Below are 19,866 nucleotides of genomic sequence, written 5' to 3' on the forward strand. Positions count from 1 at the left end.
GGTGGGGCCGAGCTGGCACTGTGAAGGGAGGAGGAGGGAAAGAGATAAGTAGAAGGCAGGGAGGTTAACCAGAATAACGTCAGGTCGGCTACCCTACACCGGGGGAATGGGAAAGGGGGAAATCAAAGATAACAGGGAGACAGAGGAGGGAAGGAAAGAAGGAAATTGCGGTGAGTTCGCTGACGTGTGTGGTCTTACAGAAATTACATTAATAGTCACAGATGGTCGCAAAAGCCCGTCGTGAGGAGGGGAAAGAGATAAGGAGAAGGCAGGGAGGTTAACCAGAATAACGTCCGGTTTGCTACCCTACACCGGGGGAATGGGAAAGGGGAAAACAAAGATAACAGGGAAAGAGAGGAGGGAAGGAAAGAAGGAAATTGCGGTGAGTTCGCTGACGTGTGTGGCCTTACATAAATTGCATTAATAGTCACAGATGGTCGCACAAGCCCGTCGTCCTTAAGTAGCACAAAAGTGCCTTCACCGCTTTATGGGCCGACGGGCGATGGGGGCGGTGTTCCAACAGCACCTGCACAGAAAGCGGCCGATTGTCCAGTTTTTGAAAAGCTTTGGCAAGTTCTTGTCTCTCAGGGGTGTATCAAGTAGACAAACGGACGAGGGGGGTGGTGCCGGCGCCTGCGATTGGCCGGTTCCTCCTTGCTTAGCTGAGGTAGCTGGTCGAAAATAGCGGCGGCGTTCAACCTGTCGCTTCGTGTCTCGTCGTCCCAGTGTTGAAACGCGGGCTCTAAGCACTGGGACACTATAGTGTCCCAATGTTTAAAGAGCCTGCATTTCAGCGAGGTGGTTGTGGGTCCTCGGATAGCTGTAGCTCTTTTGCGGGCACATGAATTTTGTAATGTCAAACTCATAATAAAATCGTAAAGCTCAACACCCCGAAACTGCATGTGTTGGGTAATGACGCCGTCGTGGAGGCCTCTAGATTGATATTGTCCATCTGGGACGCATTAACGTGCACCTGTATCTTAGTATATGCGAGTTATTATCTTTTTGTCCATTCCGGCCTCATCGCAGCTGCTGCGGCAGGCTGCCGCTGCGGCTGGGAGTCGAACCCATAACCTCGTGCTCAGAGGCAGAATTCATAGCCACTTAGCTCAGTGGCTAGACATTGCAACTGTTCTGGCAAGTATACTTCAGTACAACTTCGTTGTAACGAAGTTAAAGGGCGAGCCAGAATTACTGCACTATATTCAAGGGGACCTAACTGACTTCTTTATGTGCATTATTTGTTATTGTACCGTTTTGTAATAACGAGCTTTGACTTTATTTCAAGCATACTTGCAATGTCAGTCTTTTCGTCTTCGACTGCCTAACGAGTTTTCTCTTTGTTGCTATACAGTGCGCACAATAAATCTGTCGGAACGTGTGTTTTTGTTTCCTATATGCGATGTTTACCTACCGCGCAATCTCTCCCAATAGAGCCGAACCCCAAAGGTTAAACGAAAAGCTAATGGTAACCATTCTTGTATTTTATCTGTATAAAATGTTACACCATCAACTTTTGGAAGTAAGAAGAGCCCATTTTTAACTTCAGAAGTTAACGTACCTAGTGCAGTCGGGCCGAGTCATAACCATAGCCGTGGAAGTGTACGTTCTGATTTTTTTTTTGATCGCGGTAGCTGAGGCGTTCTACTGCTCTGCTGGGCACAAGATCGCATATTCGACTCCCCGCCACGGAGGTAGTATTCCGATGATGCTGAGTGCGTAAAAAAAAAAAAAAGGAACGCTACAGGTTTTGCGCGTATATTAAAGAAGAATCCCGAGCCCTCTACTATATGGAGTAACTCATAATCAAGATGTTGCTTTGTGGCAACATATCTCACCGATCAGCCAGTCCAGCAACCTGAGCCTATGCATGACCAGGCGGTGACGCCAACTACTAGGGAAGAAAGAAAAGCAGCTTAACTAACATTTTTGTAGAAATTCAACGCGTAGAAATGCTTCGCATTTATATCCGTGCATTATTTTCATCCAGATCGACTTTTAGAGCTGCATCTTGAAAAAAAAAAAAGGGTGAGGTCACTTCAGCAGCAAGAAAGTACGAGAATGATGAATGGGGGGTGCTATAGCAAAAAGCCATCTCATGCTTTGACCAAGGCTCGTACGCCACGTTTACGAGAGTGCGGGCGTTACGCGAATCTCTCCGGAATGCTGGCAGAGGAAATGTCCTGTGCACCGGCGGGCCAGATTCGGCATGCACTGCTGCCGAATTCGCCGCAGCGCATATAGTTGCGAAGAAGTCAAAGTCGAGAACTGGCGCTCACCGAGCCAGCGCAACGGAGAGCAAGCTCGGCCAGCTCAAAAAGGAACAGCGAGACGCACGTTGCCGCTGAAAATTGGATTAGCGCGGAGAAAGCCGAACGAGGGGAGCGGGCCGGTTAGCGCGCCGCCGAGGAAGCTCCCTCTGTTCCGTCCCCTGTTCGAGTACGTGCTCCCTTCCTCAGAGCGAGCCCGCGGTGTCTGCGCGCGAGCTTTCTCCTTTGATCTCGCTGGTGCGCGGCCTTGCTGCCTCCTGAGAGACGTTGGGGGGCGATGGGGGGGGGGAGTCTCGGCTGACTCCGCGATTTTGCAGAACGTTTCCCTTCGTGGCAGCAACAGCAGCTGGTCTGGAAACGCGCAAGAGAAGAGCCCTGTGCAAAGAGTGCGAGCGAGACCGAATACGAACAGGACAAAGAAAGAAAGAAAGAAAGAAAGAAAGAAAGAAAGAAAGAAAGAAAGAAAGAAAGAAAGAAAGAAGGAAAGATAGATAGAAAGAAAGAAAGAAGGAAAGATAGATAGCAAGAAAGAAAGAAAGAAAGAAAGAAAGAAGGAAAGATAGATAGAAAGAAAGAAAGAAAGAAAGAAAGAAAGAAAGAAAGAAAGAAAGAAAGAAAGAAAGAAAGAAAGAAAGAAAGAAAGAAAGAAAGAAAGAAAGAAAGAAAGAAAGAAAGAAAGAAAGAAAGGAGTTGAGAGGAGAAAAAAAATCTTAGTCGCGACAAGCCGTCGCAGCCTCTTAAAGGACAATGTGAGCGGCCCGGCCATGTAGCTTGTTCCTGCACCGCGCGAGCTGCACGCTCAAAGAGCTCCGGAAAAGTTTTGCTTCTGAAACAACAGGAACCAAGAGAAGAACAAGAGAACAGAGGCAGAAAAATGACGCTCGTTCAACCCGCCATCTTTCTACCTCGCTCTTTTTTTTTCCCCTCCCTTTTATTTTCTGTCGCTGTCTCCATCGGCAAACGCCAGAGCTGAGAGAGACGTACGCGCGCTGCCTCTCCTCTGTGTTTCCACGAAGGTGCCTCTTTCTCCCATCTTCTCCGAATCCTTGTCGTTTTTATTCCGTCGTCTTCATCCTCATCTTCTCTCTACGCACCTTCGATTTTGTCTTCACTCCGCAATCTCTCTCTCTGTCTCTCTTTAATTATTATTATGATGTTTTTTTTTCTTTATCTTTCATAACGTCGTCTTCTGCCACGTTGACGACAACCAGCGAGCGTAGGGATGCGGAGCTGACGGGCCATGCTGCCGTGGCCTCCCGCGTCGCCCTTGCAAAAAGTGCGTGCGGCAGAGGCAGGGAACCGTTTCCATGGCAACGAGGTAACGAAGTTTTCTCAACAGCCGCCGCTCCGTCGTCGTCGTCGTCGTCGTCCTCCCGCTCCTCCTCTGACTCAGTTCTCCGTGCCTGCCCTCAATTCATCGATTTCGACGCTCCTGCACGGAGAATGCGCTGGCCGCCGCTCATTTTCTTCTCGTTCGGGTATCCTGCGTTTACTTCGTCTAGGTCGTTCAACTTGACCCTGAATTACACCCGTGGTTATATGCGCGCACGACTTAACCTTAATTGCCCCGGATACGATTAGTCCGGCGGGCGGGCCGCAGTTTGTGCCGCGATCGACGACTTTATGGGTAAAATGAATTCCTGAACGTCTAGGCGTCTATACGAATTAGAAGAATCACAGAATTGCGCTGCGACATTTAGCCGAGCTAAATGTTAGGCGTTTGCGCTAAATACGCATTTGCGCTTTGTTCTATGTGTATTATACGATCTAAAGAAGAAAGTTCCACGACAACGAGTGGAACGGACTGCGATGAGCCGTGGAAGTCGTAGTGACCCTCATTGCATGGAGGCGCACACGAGTGCTTTTTGTACGCATCCCCGTTTTCGAGCGATTACCTCGCATTCTGCGGTCTCCCTGTGAAGTGCAAAACGCCATCGCGTGAACATCGACTTGATAAACAACTTTATTTCTAACAGCTAGGGCCGCACTTGCCTGCTTCCCATCAGTGCCTGCGCAAAAAACGCTATCGCTCTCACCTATCTCTGTTTCCAGCACGTTTCCAGCGTATGACGTCACAAACGCGATCGCGACTGCAGATGGAAAAATTCCAACGAAAAAAATGTTCCACCCCGTATTCCACGTTGCCACTGCAAGATTTGCACTGCTTTCCGTTGCACTTAAAAAAAGAAGGAAAAGGGTTGGAGCTGTCGGTACATTTAAGTACGAGTGACGAGCACAGTCTGAATGGCAGCCTGACTGGCGTTTCCTTGAGGGTGTAGAGCCTATCAGGTGAAATGCGGTTTCCACAGTCACGGAAATGCAGCTCCATCAGTAGGTACATTGAGGTGTAAGCCGTGACTCGAAGTCACAACAACAACGGGAATAGCTTCGACTCACGTTGCGCTTGATGAAACGCTGTGATAGTTAAAACACACACACACTCACTTTGCGAAAGTGCGATGCCACTTATATGTCAAACCTGTGTGAGAACAGTTCTTAAGTTCCGCACTTATTTTTCTAGCATGAGTTTATGCACGGTACGGTTTATGTACGGAGAAATTAAGATTCAATGTATGGGAACGGGCCTTCGTGCGTCATTGGTATCTGAGATTTTCGACTTAGCAGAGCGAGTCTCTAATTTCATTTGAGTCTCGTCTTCATAATGTTATGACGTGCTAGGCTGTCCTTCTCTCGTGTTCTTCCTGGTAACAAAACGTGTCTTTAATTTGCACTGTTTTTGTATTTTTCGCACTTCGATGCACACTGGACGACTTTTGACATTAATTGCTTTCCTGTCTGCCGCTTCGAGAAGCATCAGCCATGCTTGCAGCGTTTATTGTCTGTGCTTGAATGATCTTCCTTATAGGCAGAAGCTCAGTCCAAACTAATTAAGCTACTGTCTCTATAAATAAATAAATAAATAAATAAATAAATAAATAAATAAATAAATAAATAAATATTTATCTAAAAAATTATTCTTCCGTTTTTATGTTTGAGTTGGCTTTTCCTTTGTATAGCACCCAATGTAGGAAAGCCAGATTTCCGTAGGTCTAAGATACATTTTAGTACCTTCCAACATCAGTGATTCTCATGAACGAGAGAAAACAAACGATAATATTTATTTTGTCAATTAGCACGTCTTATTACAAACTCGTGATACAAATTTAATTGAAGTATGAGTGACGCGAACCATTCTTGCAGCTGAGAACCTTTATTTCGTTGCTATGGGCTGTTCCACTAGCTTCCCAATAATGTCTATCATGTTACCTATGAAGCAACATGTTCCGAAAGATTGAGGAACACATGGTACTATAGTCGGTACCGAACCTGGGACCTTCGAAATGATACCGTCGCGATGAAAAATAGGACGAGCGGACAACAGACGATGAAGAAGAAGTGTTGTTGTTGCTGGGGCGTTTCAGCCGCCATGTTCTAGTGTCAGCTGGTGCCTTCAGCATTCGCCTTGCATAAACAACATTCGTGCTTGTCTCCGCCTCGCAACAATACAAGCAGTGCAAGCGAAAGCACAGCGCATGCGTCGTCCAACGTCTCTTTGTCATGCTCGTACAAACTATGGCACAAGGATACGCGATCTATGAGCAGCATTCGATCATATGGCTGTAATTGCGGTGCCCGCTACGGTGCATGAGTGCATAACGAGCTAGCACCGAGATGACAGAAGTTAAGCGAAGCCGGCAGCTACAGGTTAAATTAGTTCATGTGAAATTATTAACTGAAATTGAATTAGAAGGCGGACATCAAAAATTGTGCTATAACTTCTTTAACTAAAATTGTTGTTTGTTTATTGTTATCAGTTCTTTGACTAATTACCTTCCTTCATCAATTCCTCTGCAACACATACACATTTGTAGAGTTGAAGTCTGTCAGCGCTCAAGGCACGTACAGTTTTCTACACATCTGTCTAGAGCATTTGAGCTCTGGGCTACAGAGCAAAGAAATAGGCATAACAGCCGCTAGGTTCCAGGTACCGGGCTGAATGCTATATGTTGCCCGGGCGTCCTCGTGGTTTTCGCTGGCCACTGGCATTGTCTCTCAACCCGGCCAGCAACGCACCGATATTTATTTCTTTGCACGACAGCACGCCGATTCAGCGTTCTAGACAATTCTGGACTACTGTATACACTTACAAGATCTGACTACCAACAGTTTCAGAATACAGGGCCCAAAACTCTGCAGCGAAATGCCAGTGGCGTTCCACTTACCTTTCCAAAAGACCTTCTGTGGTGGGGGACGACAATATGTCAAGCACAATTTGTGGCAGATATTCAGGAAAGATATAACAAAACTAGGTGTTAATAACCCGACACGATTCCCACTAACTGCACCGACCAACTTCTCCTGTGCATCTTCCCAGGGAAGGGCAGTTCCTGTGTGCAACGTTGGAGACGCTGGACAGCCGGCCACTGTCGGAGCAAAATATACTATACTCGCGGACAAATTTCTGTGGCTATGAAGGGAAAGCTACTGGCGCGGAGCTTTTGCACATGTGTTACCGCGCCAAGTAGTCCGCCAGCGTTTGACGGTGCTTTTGGTCGCTCGGAACGGACGCTGAATCGACGCAGATTCCACGCGCGACGGTTTCTTGTTTGCCCAGACGCGGAAGGGAAAAGCCGCAAAATAAGTAAACGCTTACATTCAGCGGTGTGTTTTATCTTACTTAACTGTTGCTAACAAGGTGTTTATGTTTCCTCTTCCCCAGCTTTAACTACGGTGGATGAAAACACGGGACTCTTTTCAGCAGCGCTCTCACTTGTGCGCGCTTTGCCTCCGTAGCTTTCCGTTCATTGCCAAAGAAAGTTGTCCGCGAGTGAAGGACATTGATCTTGACAGACAAGCGCGCTAAAGGCAGCCGGAGCGCTACTTCCCTTCCTGCGGTCTAAGGGCCGGCGAGATTGACTGTGATAGTGACGAGTGTCACTTTAATTTTGTGCGCCGATTTCCCCTTCTGCACTCGTCTTTCTCCCTACCAATCTCTTTAATTCCCGTTTACATTTTCGCCATTGCAGGGGCAGGAAACCAGTCATTTGTTGTGGGTGACTTTCATGCCTTTCCTTTGTTTCTCTCTCTCTCTTTTTAAATACCGCAATTGCAACGTGCTATTTGCAACTTTCTTGCAACAAGCTGCAACTGCGGTTTAAAAAAGTGACTGGACAGCGATGGTGGCGGTGTCTTTGCGATTTGTGCCAGTGATGTGCTTCCCTCGCAGTGGTTCAGGATAGGGATAAGCAAACCAGGTGGCAACTTGGGTGACTCGATATGTGCCACTAGGTGTGTGGCGCTCTTGACTGTCCCTTCTTGATGCCAACTTTAGTGGTTCGATATGTGCCACTGGGTGTGTTACCCTCTTGATGGAATCTCCTTGATGCCAACTTGAGTGACTCGATATGTGCCACTGGGTATGTTCCCCTCTTGATGGAATCTCCTTGACGCCAACTTGAGTGACTCGATATGTGCCACTGGTTGTGTTCCGCTCTCGATTGAACCCCCTTGACGACAACTTGGGTGGCTCGATATGTGCCACTGGGTGTGCGCAGACTCAGCCACCGGCCAAGCTCTCCTCCGGAGACGCGGCTACGTTGAGCAGATACGGAAAATGTCGAGGACCGAAGCTATCCCCGACGAGTACCGCAGCGCGCTTAAAATAGCACGGATCCCAAGTAACATGGACCTCAACCTCCATAAAGGTCGCAGGGAGGCAAGGGCCGAATACCTCCAGAAAACTTACGCTCCCCAAAAGACAAGGGTGAATGTGGACGCAGCCATATACAGTAGACAAAGGGGAAGCTAGAATGCAGTAGCAATGATAGTCGACTCAGCATGCTACGAGAGAGAACCAGCGTTTCGCTACACGACTGCACGGTAGTCGATGCTGAAGAAGTGGCTGTTGCTCTAGCGGCCAGTCGCTACCAATACGCTCTGCCTGGCAAACAGCCTGCCGCAACTACTTGCATGACAGAATCAGTCACTGAGCACTCCGCATACTCTGCTCAGTAGACTGTGAAACACAACAACAAACAGGCACATAACCACATGAAGCGATCACACACAATTCGTATGGGTACCAGGACGCACTGGGGTGGCAGGGAACGAAGAAGCGGACAGGATAGCTCGAGAGCACACTAATTGCCGAGTGCCCAACGTTGACAGCCTTGAGCAACCCACGCCTGTATCCCGAGAGTACTCGGCCATTTTAAACAATTACAAAGGCAGCAGGAAGCGGTACCCCCGCCACACAAGTCCCTTAGCAGAGAAGAAGCTGTCGCATGTAGACAATTATAAACAGGGTCGTACCCTAACCTCAACATGCTAAGTAAAATGCACCCCGCATTATATAAGGACTGTCCATGGTGCAGTGAGAAACCCACTATATATCATATCACACCAAAGTGCGCAGCAATGGCAGGAACTGCTGTCCAGCGACCGCTGCGAAGACCAGCTAGGTCTAGTGCGGCGTGCACGACAGACAGCAGAGGCCAGCAGAGCCTTGAATCGCAGCCGACTATTGCGATAGACGACGGATGAAGCAGCGGGTGAAGACCTCCGGGGAAGACACAAGGAGGAAGACTACCCTGAAGAATCCGCCCCAGCCGCAGAAAAACAATTATTAAAGTAAAGTAAGTTTTCACTCACTCACTCTTGATTGGCCCTCATTGACATAACTTGGGTGACTCGATATGTGCCACTGGGTTTGTGCTGCTCTTGATTGAACCTCCTTGACACCAACTTGGGTGACTCGATATGTGCTAGTGGGTTATGTTCTGCGCTTCATAACACACAGCATATAAAACAAACCACCAATTACACACCCACGATAAGACAGGCTGATGATAATAACGTGTACAAAGTGCATAAAATATACATGGAACGATAAACCCTCATGTAGCATACATTAAAATCATTTTCACCACTAAAGAATGCTATTCGCATACTTGGACACTCACGGTAGATGATTTCTATTCCAATTATTTATTTGTGGTGTTTATTAGCGGTGAGGCCGGGATTGGCGCATGATGCGCAATGAGGATGCGAAGTTGAACACCTATGTGCGTTTAAACCCGATTGTGTAAAGAAGTCGCCCGAGTTTTGAACGCCGCCAGACCAGATATGCGCTGACCTGACATCCTACACATTAGTTTGGTCGATGTGTCATGGTCGCTACACCACAGAAGTGTTATTCTGTCTCGGAACATGCTAATTTGCATGCTGCTGTAGCAGTCCACTGCAAAAGGTGACATTTCGGAAGCGCGCGCTTGTATGGCTATGCTTGTGGTTTTTCCGAAAGCTACTTGTTACTATTTAAGTGGCTTGTGTGTAACATGCCATCCCCGAAATATTTTTTTGTTTTTTACTATCTTTATTACTTAAAAACATTTTTTTCAGGCTCCTCTCATAAAGGACATGCTCCCAGGAACTGCCCTGAATGATATCGTGTATAAATGTTTTGAAACTGACAACGATATTTTCAAACTTTTCAGGACACACTGTCGAAGCATATTTCACCTATCGTTTAGAGGGTCATTTCAAACAGTGCTAACATAAGCACAGACAAATTAACTATACTCGTAATTCCAGCACGCTATGATTTTATTTATTTATTCACATTTCTTGCAGCGCCGTGAAGGCATAATTGCAGGGGGGATACAAACATACAACTTTCAAAGATAGTCATACAGCATGCGTCATGGGCTCAATCTCTGGTAAAAAAGAAAAAAAAATGAAAAGGATCGTTCAATGTGAAATCACATCAGTCAATGTAAGGAGATAAGCAAAAAGAAATGCGAAGAGCGGGTAGAAGAGCAGCTTGTTCCACTTATTGATGACATGTGGAAAAAAACGAGCGTTTGAAGGCATCATGCCGTACGACGCTTCGTTTCACAGATCTTCGATTCGCGGTCGCATCTTCCTGATAAAAAAATGTGGTGGGAGCAAATATATTGTATAGTTTATGGCAATTTTATTGGAGTAAATCCAGTAGAGAAGTTCTAGCTTAAGTCGCAAACGACGCTTTTACAGTGAGTCCCAGTTCAACTCCTGCTTGATGCAGTTACTATGGACATTAAAACAATATTTGTTTGTGACAATTCGCTCTGCACGATTCTGAATACGCTTCAGCATAGCACAATGGATTCTGACTTGAGGGTCCCAGACTGAGCAGGCGTACTCCATAATAGGCCTGATGTTTGTGAAATACAAATTTTCTTAACCTTCTGAGGAGCATTTCTAAAATTACTCTTTAAAAAGGTTGACATTCTCGCTGCCTTCGACGATATATATTGGGTGTGTTCTTTTCAAGTAAGGTCAGCAGAAAAAATAAACCCCAAGATATTTGTAATCGGTTATCTTATTTAAAGGTTGGTTGTTTAAGAGGTAGTCAGACAAAATTGGAGTGCGTCTGCGCGTAAGAGAAAAACAGTAACATTTCTCAGTATTCAAACACATCTTCCATTTATCGCACCAGAGTTGAATGTGGTTCAAGTTTTCCTGAAGATTATCTGTGTCACGTAGTGCTTTCATAGAACGATACAAAACACAGTCATACGCGTATAGCCTCACCTGGCAAGTCGCTCTTTCTACTATGTCATTGACATAGATTAAGAACAGTAAAGGTCCCAACACAGATCCCTGCGGCACACCAGAAGTGATCGTTGCAATGTCTTATAAGCACCCATTAACTCTTATGTTTTATAGTCAAAGTCTTATAAGCACCCTTGAAGGTGATCGTTAATCCATTGAAACAATTTGCTTTGTAGGCCAAGAAACGATATAGCTTACGGACTAATAGGACATGAGAAACTGTGTCGAAGGCCTTTCTGAAGTCTAAATATACGCTGTCTCCCTCCTCGCGGTTGTCGAATGCAGAGAAAATGTCATGATTGAATTCGGTTGATTTATGCATGAACGGTCAGACCTAAAACCATGTTTGGAGTCGTTGAATTTATTACTTTCGATATGTTTCATCACGGAACTGTAAATGATGTGCTTCATTAACTCGCATCAAATAAAAGCATAAACAGATAGGCAGTTTTTAGTGACACTATTCTTTGAGCCAGCTTTTTTAATAGGGACTACATTAGCCGCTTTCCACTCGTCAGTAAGAGAGCTGGTTTTAAGCTATTTGTTGAAAAAAAATCACTATATAGTGAGCAATCACAACAAAGCGGGCCCGCAGGACATACGAAGGAAGACCGTCCGGCCTACCAGCAGAAGCAGGTTTAATATCTAGGAGTAGTTTTGCGGCACCATTGTGCGTAATAACCACGTCAGGTGTATCACTTGTTAGTGCCTCAGACACTGGAGGGAGATTACCAGAATAAGGCGGAGTGAAAACAGATTGGGAGCAAGAGTTAAATAAACCGGCCTTGTTATAATCGTCATCCACAACTATACCGTTACAATCTAAGTTTGGAATTCGAACGGGTTCTCTTCCATTCGAGTTTAAGAACTTCTACGTTTTCTTAGAGTTAGTTTGCAGCTTAGCGCCCAAGGCATAAAAATAATTATGCCTGGCTACCTTGTTCTTAATTTTTATTTCATTGCCGAGATGTTTTAAGAAATCATAGACAGTGAGATCATTGCTTCTTCTGTACCTGTATGGGAGGCGGTGTCTTTTTTAATAAGCAAACAAGTCTCACGAGTCACCCATGGTTTATCAGCCGCCCTTTTAGGAGACATATATTTACTAGGAATATGCTGGTCAAATAATGCTTCAAGTATATTTTTAAACATTAGCCACAGCACATTGCAATGTGAAATTTCGCTGGCCGCAGTGCATTCGGGTAAGAAAGATTTAAGCTAAGTGCAGAGGGAAGTATAATCACCCTTTTCATAGAAATAAACCTTTATGGTTCCCACATGTGCTATTCTAGAGCGAACAGGCATGAGCTGTGCAACAGCGCAGTCATGGTCACTTATTCCCGGAGTGACCATAACATCACAAATGATGGATGGTCTGTTAGTAAAAGTTGAATGGAAGCACCATTTCTTCCTTGTCTCGTTGGTTTTGGAACGAATTGATACAAGTCATTAGCTAAACTCAGAAAAGCCTACCGATAAGACACTCGAGTCTGTCACATTGCATTTATTATTGTCCCACTGGACATTGGGCATATTAACATCACCGCCTATAACAAAATGTTGGTTGAGCGAAGATACAAAACTTGGTAAGAATTTAAAAACGTCAGGATTAGTTCATGCAGGGGAGTGGTAGAACGAGCCAACAGCTAAATGACAACCATTATCTAACTGAAAATTACACCAAACTAATTCGCCGCATTCCGGAGGTGAGGACAACGCAGCAGATCGCAGGCAAGCATCGATAAGTAGGGACACACCCGCTCCCTGGGTATTCCTGTCACGACGATATATTTCGAAACCAGCTGGGAAAACTTCAGTATCCAGAATAAAATCATCAAGCCAAGATTCTGTGCCAATGACAATATTTGGCTTAACGGCAGAGACTACAGCTGCAGAGTTATCGACTTTATTTTTAATGCTTCGGCAGTTTACAACGAGAACGGTCAAGGACTGCAGCACAGATACAGCACTGTCGTGCCGGTGTCTAGGAGAAAGGCTCCGGCTAGTCCTGTATCTTGTTTCTAGCTATCTTTCAGTCTTGATAACGTGGTTGTGCTTGCGGTCGTAAAAGAAACACTTCCCATCTACTATCAGTTTGTCACACCGTAGCTTAAAAGGCTTTTTCAAGGCGCGGGCATACTGCAAAAGCTGTAAAAGTGAAGTCCTCGCGAATAGCAAATGTTCCCTTTAGCCTTGGGTGGATGAAAGCACTCGCTCCTTATCTTTGTAGGTAGAAAATCTAACCACAATTGGGTGGTTCCTATCACTTTTGTGCTGTCCTAGCCGACGTTCGACGTTTGTCCGCTTCCTTCACCGCAACTTGATGTGGCTCTTGTGTTGTGCCGATACATTTATGCCCGATCGATCCTAATGACCTCTGTTTTCCGTTCATCGTCTACATGACAGCGCTAAGACAGAATTTACATAATCGAGGAAATACACCAATCGCTCACGTCACGAACTGAACAATAATCGCGCATTGAATCTCGCATCGAAAACGTCCGCCGATGAAAGACGCGAAGTATTCTAACTATACGATCTATTAACGCAAAGTGGCTGACTACGTAATATTTGTTTAACGAACGTCTTTAATTTTTTTCCGCAGTGACTTCGCTGCTGCTGCATTAGGATGAGTTTGTGTCGCATTCTTGAGGCATACCCTTCAAATTTCTGACTGTGGATAGAATATTCTGTTAAAATTTTATGTGCGCAAACACACTTGTATCTCTGTCATTCGAAAAACAAACAAACAAACAAACAAACAAACACATACATAAATAAGTGAATAAATAAATTAAGATTGCAGAAGTATACGTTGCCCCCTTGCTAGGAAAAATGACTATTCAATTTTTTAAGAACTTTTTAAGGGTTTCCCTGGGCGACGTAGCATGTGCGTGCTGCTGACCTGTACAGAAAGTCACTTTGTAAGCTATATCAAAAGAAAAGTTCAAGAATTATTCTTGGGATTCTATTTAAGGTTTTAACTTGTTTAATCCTCTTAAGGTTATTGTGGCGCTGTTTCCTAAAAGCGCGGAATCGAAAGGCGGAAAAACTGCCTTTTGCTATGGAGATTCCAAAAGTGCATGATAGTGTTCACGGTGGCCTTTTATTTCTACAAAATAGAACTTCCGATCCTGCAAATTAGGAAGAATGGTGCAGTAGTCAATATAAGAAAAGTAAAATTTGAAACCCTTTTTCGCAAAACACTTAAACGTTGGGAGATGATTATATAAGTATTTTTTTCAAGAAACAGGCTCGAACACAACGGTAGATGTAAAACTATGAGCAAACAAGTCTCTGTATCTCAGCAGGATATGTCTGTCGTGACATGTGAGCTATCATCCACAGGCTTCATCCAATTGTCATAAAGAAATCGAATAAACGTTTTGTGGCAGTGAAAGACAAACATAATTGCACCTACAAATCAGCCGACCAATTCTTAAAGATTTTGGCCCATCGGGATGCAATATTTCGCCGATTCAACCAAGCTTGCTGAAGCATGTCGCGTACCAAGCCAAGAGGTCCATTCTCTGAAGCAACACGCGTGCACTTATACTCTCGTGCGTCTGCTTCCTTCACCGCAACTTGATGTCGTCATGCAAGAAAGAGGTGAGGCGTGCAGAGAGGACACAAGAGTAGAAAAGTGGACAACACGAACGCCGGCGTTCGTGTTGTCCACTTCTCTACTCTTGTGTCCTGTCTGCACGCCTCACCTCTTTTTTTGCATAATGAATCCTTACCAACTAGCTCAGCTTTCTGTCGTTCTGACCTTGATGTCGTTCTTGCATTGTGCCGACACATTTATGCCCGATCGATCCTAAAGACCTCCATTTGCCGTTCAGCGTCTACATGACAGCGTTAAGACAGACTTTACATGATCGAGGAGATACATGATTCGCTCACGTTGCGAACTGAACAATAATCGCGCAATGAATCTCGCATAGAAAACTTCCGCTGATCAAAGACTCAAAGTATTCCAACTATACGATCGATTAGCGCAAGGTGGCTGGCAGACACTTAAAAGAACACACAGTGACTATTAATATACTACCAGCTGTTTCTTAACAGTCGACAGTATAATTATATAGATGACGTTACGGGAGGCGCGCTCCCCAAATAATGCGTATATATCGGTGTGCCGTCTCCACCTCGCGTTCGCGTGCCCGTTCACCACTCTGCGTTTAGTTACCGTAGTTAGAATGCAAGACCAACTACCCCAACAGTGAACCCTTCTGAAGAGTCGAGCTAAAGAGGAAACCAGAGCTGGGCATAGTGCGTTGAAGTCGGGAGTTCCCAAGAACTAAAGGGGATCGGGCACGACAGCGCAAGCTCGAGATTAAGAAATCTACCGCTGCCGTTGTCTACATATAAAAGGCAATAGCTTTCCTTAGGTATTTCACCAGTTACCGGGGTCGGTGATGAGACTTGCACCGCCGACACGAAGGCTCCGATGCAAAGGGGCTCGCGTTCTAGCGCAACCCAGTTGAGGGGCCAGCTCTTTCCAGAACGCTAACTATAACAACTCTTTGAGGCGCACGGGATGTACACCTATACTACCGCTGCAGATTTGCTGTTTAACGGCTCTGTTCGCTGCGGAATGACGCAACGAAATAACGAACGCATTTAAATATCCTCTCTGCAACAAATATATACGCCCGCAAGCGCACCATTCCTTGTGTAATACATTCGGGCCTTCAAGGTGATAATAACTGAAATGAAATAATAAAACGAGTAGCTTTCCAGACGCGTTCGGCTAGATTCGCTTGCACTGACAACCATCTTCAACCGCTGCTGCCCAATTTTTTTTTTAAACTCACGCTTTTGACCTTTTCTTATCGACTCCAATCGGATAAACAGCCCAATAGAGGCAGGTGCGTTTTGTTTGCTGCGCAATTACCGACATATGGCAACGTGGTAATACCTGCTTGACGTCTCTATTGTGCCGCCCTGCAGGGTCCGCGGTGTCTAAGTGAAACGAGCCTCCCTGCAAGGCCGACCGCAATGATCGCGGCTCACAATGCGCGTAAGCCCAAAGGGAACCGACACATTACGCGTAATCTCTCCCGCGTACGCGCTTTTGATGAACAGCGGGAGCGGCAAATGGGTGCCACGGGTCGGGGGAGGGGAACACCGAGCGAACACGGTGATCGCCCTCCTTGCAGGCGTTTTAGAAGGTGGGGGAACCGCGGGGTGAGGGTTGTCCCGTTGTAGAGCAAAGTATAGCGACTACGTGCGCGCAGAACAGGCTGATGACGCCTATAGTGTCTGGTGACCAGATACACGAGCCAGAATGGGAGAAAGTCCGGGGCCCGCACGCGTATATACCGCGCCCGCTCGCGTGTAACCAGACCGGAGTGCGAGAAGTTCGTTTCTGACTGGAACTGCGCGGACGGCGAGTGGTGTGAAGGGACGGTGCAAGGTCGACAGTTCTGGGTGCGCTTCCGCTGACTATTGAAGGCGAGCCGAAAGTGTTGGAAACAGCGTGCTCACGTCCTTCGTATTCACGCCATTCAATAATTAGTATTGCGACCAGCTGTGCCGTGACGGCGAAATGTTGCGCGAACGTGTTTACCCGTGACTCTACGAGGGGCTTAGCTTTCATCAGCGACTGTCACTATGGAAAACAGTGCTCGCAATGGCAAGGGCATTTATAAACCTTCGTTCTCTTTTCTGAGAAGTAAGCTTGTATAGGCCGACACACAGGTCTCGAAGCAAGCGCGCCAAGCTTGTTTGTTTGCGCGTAAAAAGTTTGCGAGAGTACCGCGTATAGGTGACGGTAAAGAGGACCGATGAATGATTGTTCTCATAATATTCTTACTGAACCAGAGTCAACAAAACCAAGGAAAGCTTGCCTATAGGTTTCTTCACCTTGCGCTGTATTTCACGTTCCTCTGCTCTCAATAAAAGGGGACCGAGAAAGGGAAAAAATTGAGCACGATGGCGCTGCTATACCGGCGAGAAGACGGTACATACGCGCGTCCCGGCAAAGAGAAAGCAGCGCGGGCATGCTCTGCGCCTGAGCTTGGAACCCCCGGGGTAGCTAGTCTAGCGACCAGCAGCGCGTCGTGCAGCCGCCAGCAGCACTAGCAGCACTCACTTTCGGCTGGTCCCTCGGGGTCGCCCGGGCCGCAGGCAGGCCCCGCGTCGCCAGCGGCAGCAGCGGGGCGTGCTCGTCGCCGCCGCCGCAGCAGCAGCAGCAGCGCCTTCGGCGGGCGTCCACATCGGCGGCGGCGTTGGCGTCGGCGGCATTCCGTAGGGCGGCGACAGCTGCGGGCAGCGTCGGCGGGCGCTCCGGCGTGCTCAGCGCCGGCGGAGCGGGGTTCCGGACCACGGGGCCGGCGACAAGTGGCTCATTTGCATGGCGGCCACTCCGTCAGATGGGCCCAGCGGGGTGCCACGCCCCCCGCCCCGGCACCGCGCACTAATGGAGCCGGCAGAGAGCCCGACTCAAAGGAGCTGCCGTGGTGGTGTGGGGGAGGTTGGGAGCGCAAGTGGGGGGAGGGGAGCATTGATGCAGGGGGAGGGGAAGGGGGAAGCGACGCGCAGGGAGCGAGCGCGGAAGAGCGGGCGGGGGTCCGCCGCCCGGCCACCGGCGCATCTGCCGCAGGTGCGGCGCGCTGCTTTCACTGCATGGCGCGAAAGTCGTGCGGCGAAGACGCGTTGCTGCCGCTGCTCTTTGACGCTTCATTCTTTTCCTTTAATTTTTGACGGCTTTTATTGTCACCGGAGTACCAGCGCCGTCTTCTCGGCCGAGATTCTTTTCTCTCGTTCCCTTTTCGTTTCACTGTATATTTACGCCAGAGGAAAGGGCAACACACGACAACGCTACGAAACGCGGTTATTACAAGATCGTTTTGCTTTCTTTTGTAAAGTAACAGCGGCACTACGCTTCTTCACTCGGCAGCGAAGAAAGAAGAAACAGCGCAAGCTCTGAAGCGAATGAGAGTCCACGAAGGCGGAGTGCACAGATAAATGGGATCTTAAGAGCCTCCCCCGGTTGCCTCTCGAAAACAGAACCATTTTCGTTTTCTTCAGAGAAAATGCCATGGCAACGCTGTGCTTATTTTTTTCTTCTTCCGCTCTCGCCGGCAGCCGGCCGCCATCTTGAAAGGAATAAGCTCCGGTCGCCATAGTGAATTCGATCGTCGGCTGGGACTGCGTCGTCGGGGATTCCCTTGCAGACGTATCGCAGTTCTGATGGGAAAGGGCGAACACTTAGGCGCGACGCGTGGTGCCCTTGCATTTATCCAGATACCTCAGAGAGAGAGAGAGACTTGTTCGTCGATATGGTTACAAACGTAACGGAGAGAAGAATGTGGGCGCAAACGAGGAAGAAACAATGAGAACGCCCTAAAACAAGAAAAAAGAAAGCTGGCTTCCCTAAGGTCAGATCGTAGTCTTGGCTGCAAGATGATGCAGTTGCATCCCACCGATATGCGCTACATTACGCATTCATTGCCTACTGGTGTGTCCCCCCCTTCCTAATTATCCAATGAAAGTGATGCCGCCGATAATTTATTTTTGCTTGGTTCGTGGTCTCTTCAGCTAAACAAGAGTGTTTCTCGAGGCTTCCATTCGCGAGCGCTCTTCATTTATGCTACTATGCCGCCAATTGCTTTAGCAACATAGGTGTTCCTTGTGCTACGTTCTTCTGGTGACACGTAAAAAGCTCAACATGTCAATTTTCTTTCTCTCACTGCTCAGTCAAAATTTTTATATTTCGAATTTTTTGATGCAATCGTTTAAATTGTTCATGTGTAGGCCCTATGTGTTAGTACCGGTAGAGTGCAATGATTGTACACGTTTTATTTCATTGACATAGCGGTAAGCTGTCAGTTGAGCCTTAGGCTAAGCGCTAAGATATCGGTACGGTGGTGCTAGTCGTCGGCCCTGCAGCCTATTTGAGCTTTTGACGCTTGTCCTGTGTCGTGTAAAACTTGTAGCATGACCCACACGGTTCTTGTCGCACATATACTCGTATGTTTAGTGGGACCAAAGGCCCCAATATAAGCTCTTCATGTATGTATGTATGTATGTATGTATGTATGTATGTATGTATGTATGTATGTATGTATGTATGTATGTATGTATGTATGTATGTATGTATGTATGTATGTATGTATGTATGTATGTATGTATGTATGTATGTATGTATGTATGTATGTATGTATGTATGTATGTATGTATGTATGTATGTATGTATGTATGTATGTATGTATGTATGTATGTATGTATGTATGTATGTATGTATGTATGTATGTATGTATGTATGTATGCGTGTGTGTATGTATGTATGTATGTACGTACGTACGTATGTATGTATGTATGTATGTATGTATGTATGTATGTATGTATGTATGTATGTATGTATGTATGTATGTATGTATGTATGTATGTATGTATGTATGTATGTATGTATGTAAGCGTTTTCCAGCTTACCTAGGTCAACAGCCAGTTCGTGGTCGGATGGTTAGCGCATCGGGCGGCTGTGTTGAGGTAACAGCGTTCGAAAGCAACCATTGGACCAACTCGGGTCACTAAGTAGGTGGCAATGTGCACACATGTGTCGCTCTTCAACGACCCTCTTTCACGCCGACATGGGTCACAGTAGATGCGGGAGTGAGTTAGTAGAGAGGGAAGGGCTGCAGTTTCTGCAATGCTTTTGAGGTTGGTCACGGATAATTACAGCTACAAAGAGGCTAATGTGGCGACGCCCAGAGAGTTCCAGAGGGTACTGTGCACATTAGACGCGGTTGGGGTCCAAACGAGTTCCTCGCGTCGCCTTTCCTATCTTCCGCGCTCTGTTATGTATACACACGCTCTGAACCACCCTCCGACGCGCTGTATCAGACAGCAGCAACCACAGCAGCAGCGGGAAAGTCGAAGGAAGAGGCAAAGAAAGCCGGGATTCAATCCCGGGACCTCATGCTTAGCAGCCCAAAATCATAGCCACTAAACAAGCACGGCGGGTAGGTGCAACAGGAAAGGGACAATAGTGCAC

General features: G+C 46.8%; 1 protein-coding gene across 1 annotated transcript in view; it reads right to left on the reverse strand.

Annotated features, from left to right (window-relative positions):
* LOC135914379 (homeobox protein unc-42-like) overlaps nt 1-17,100 on the reverse strand; it is a 42,174-nt gene extending 25,074 nt beyond the window's left edge. The window contains exon 1 of the mRNA XM_065447193.2: nt 16,963-17,100. The gene's annotated coding sequence lies outside the window, so the exon portion shown is untranslated. The remainder of the gene's footprint in view (nt 1-16,962) is intronic.
* Nucleotides 17,101-19,866: the final 2,766 nt, after the last annotated feature.

Source organism: Dermacentor albipictus, chromosome 7 (assembly GCF_038994185.2).
Source record: "Dermacentor albipictus isolate Rhodes 1998 colony chromosome 7, USDA_Dalb.pri_finalv2, whole genome shotgun sequence".
NCBI lineage: Eukaryota > Metazoa > Arthropoda > Arachnida > Ixodida > Ixodidae > Dermacentor > Dermacentor albipictus.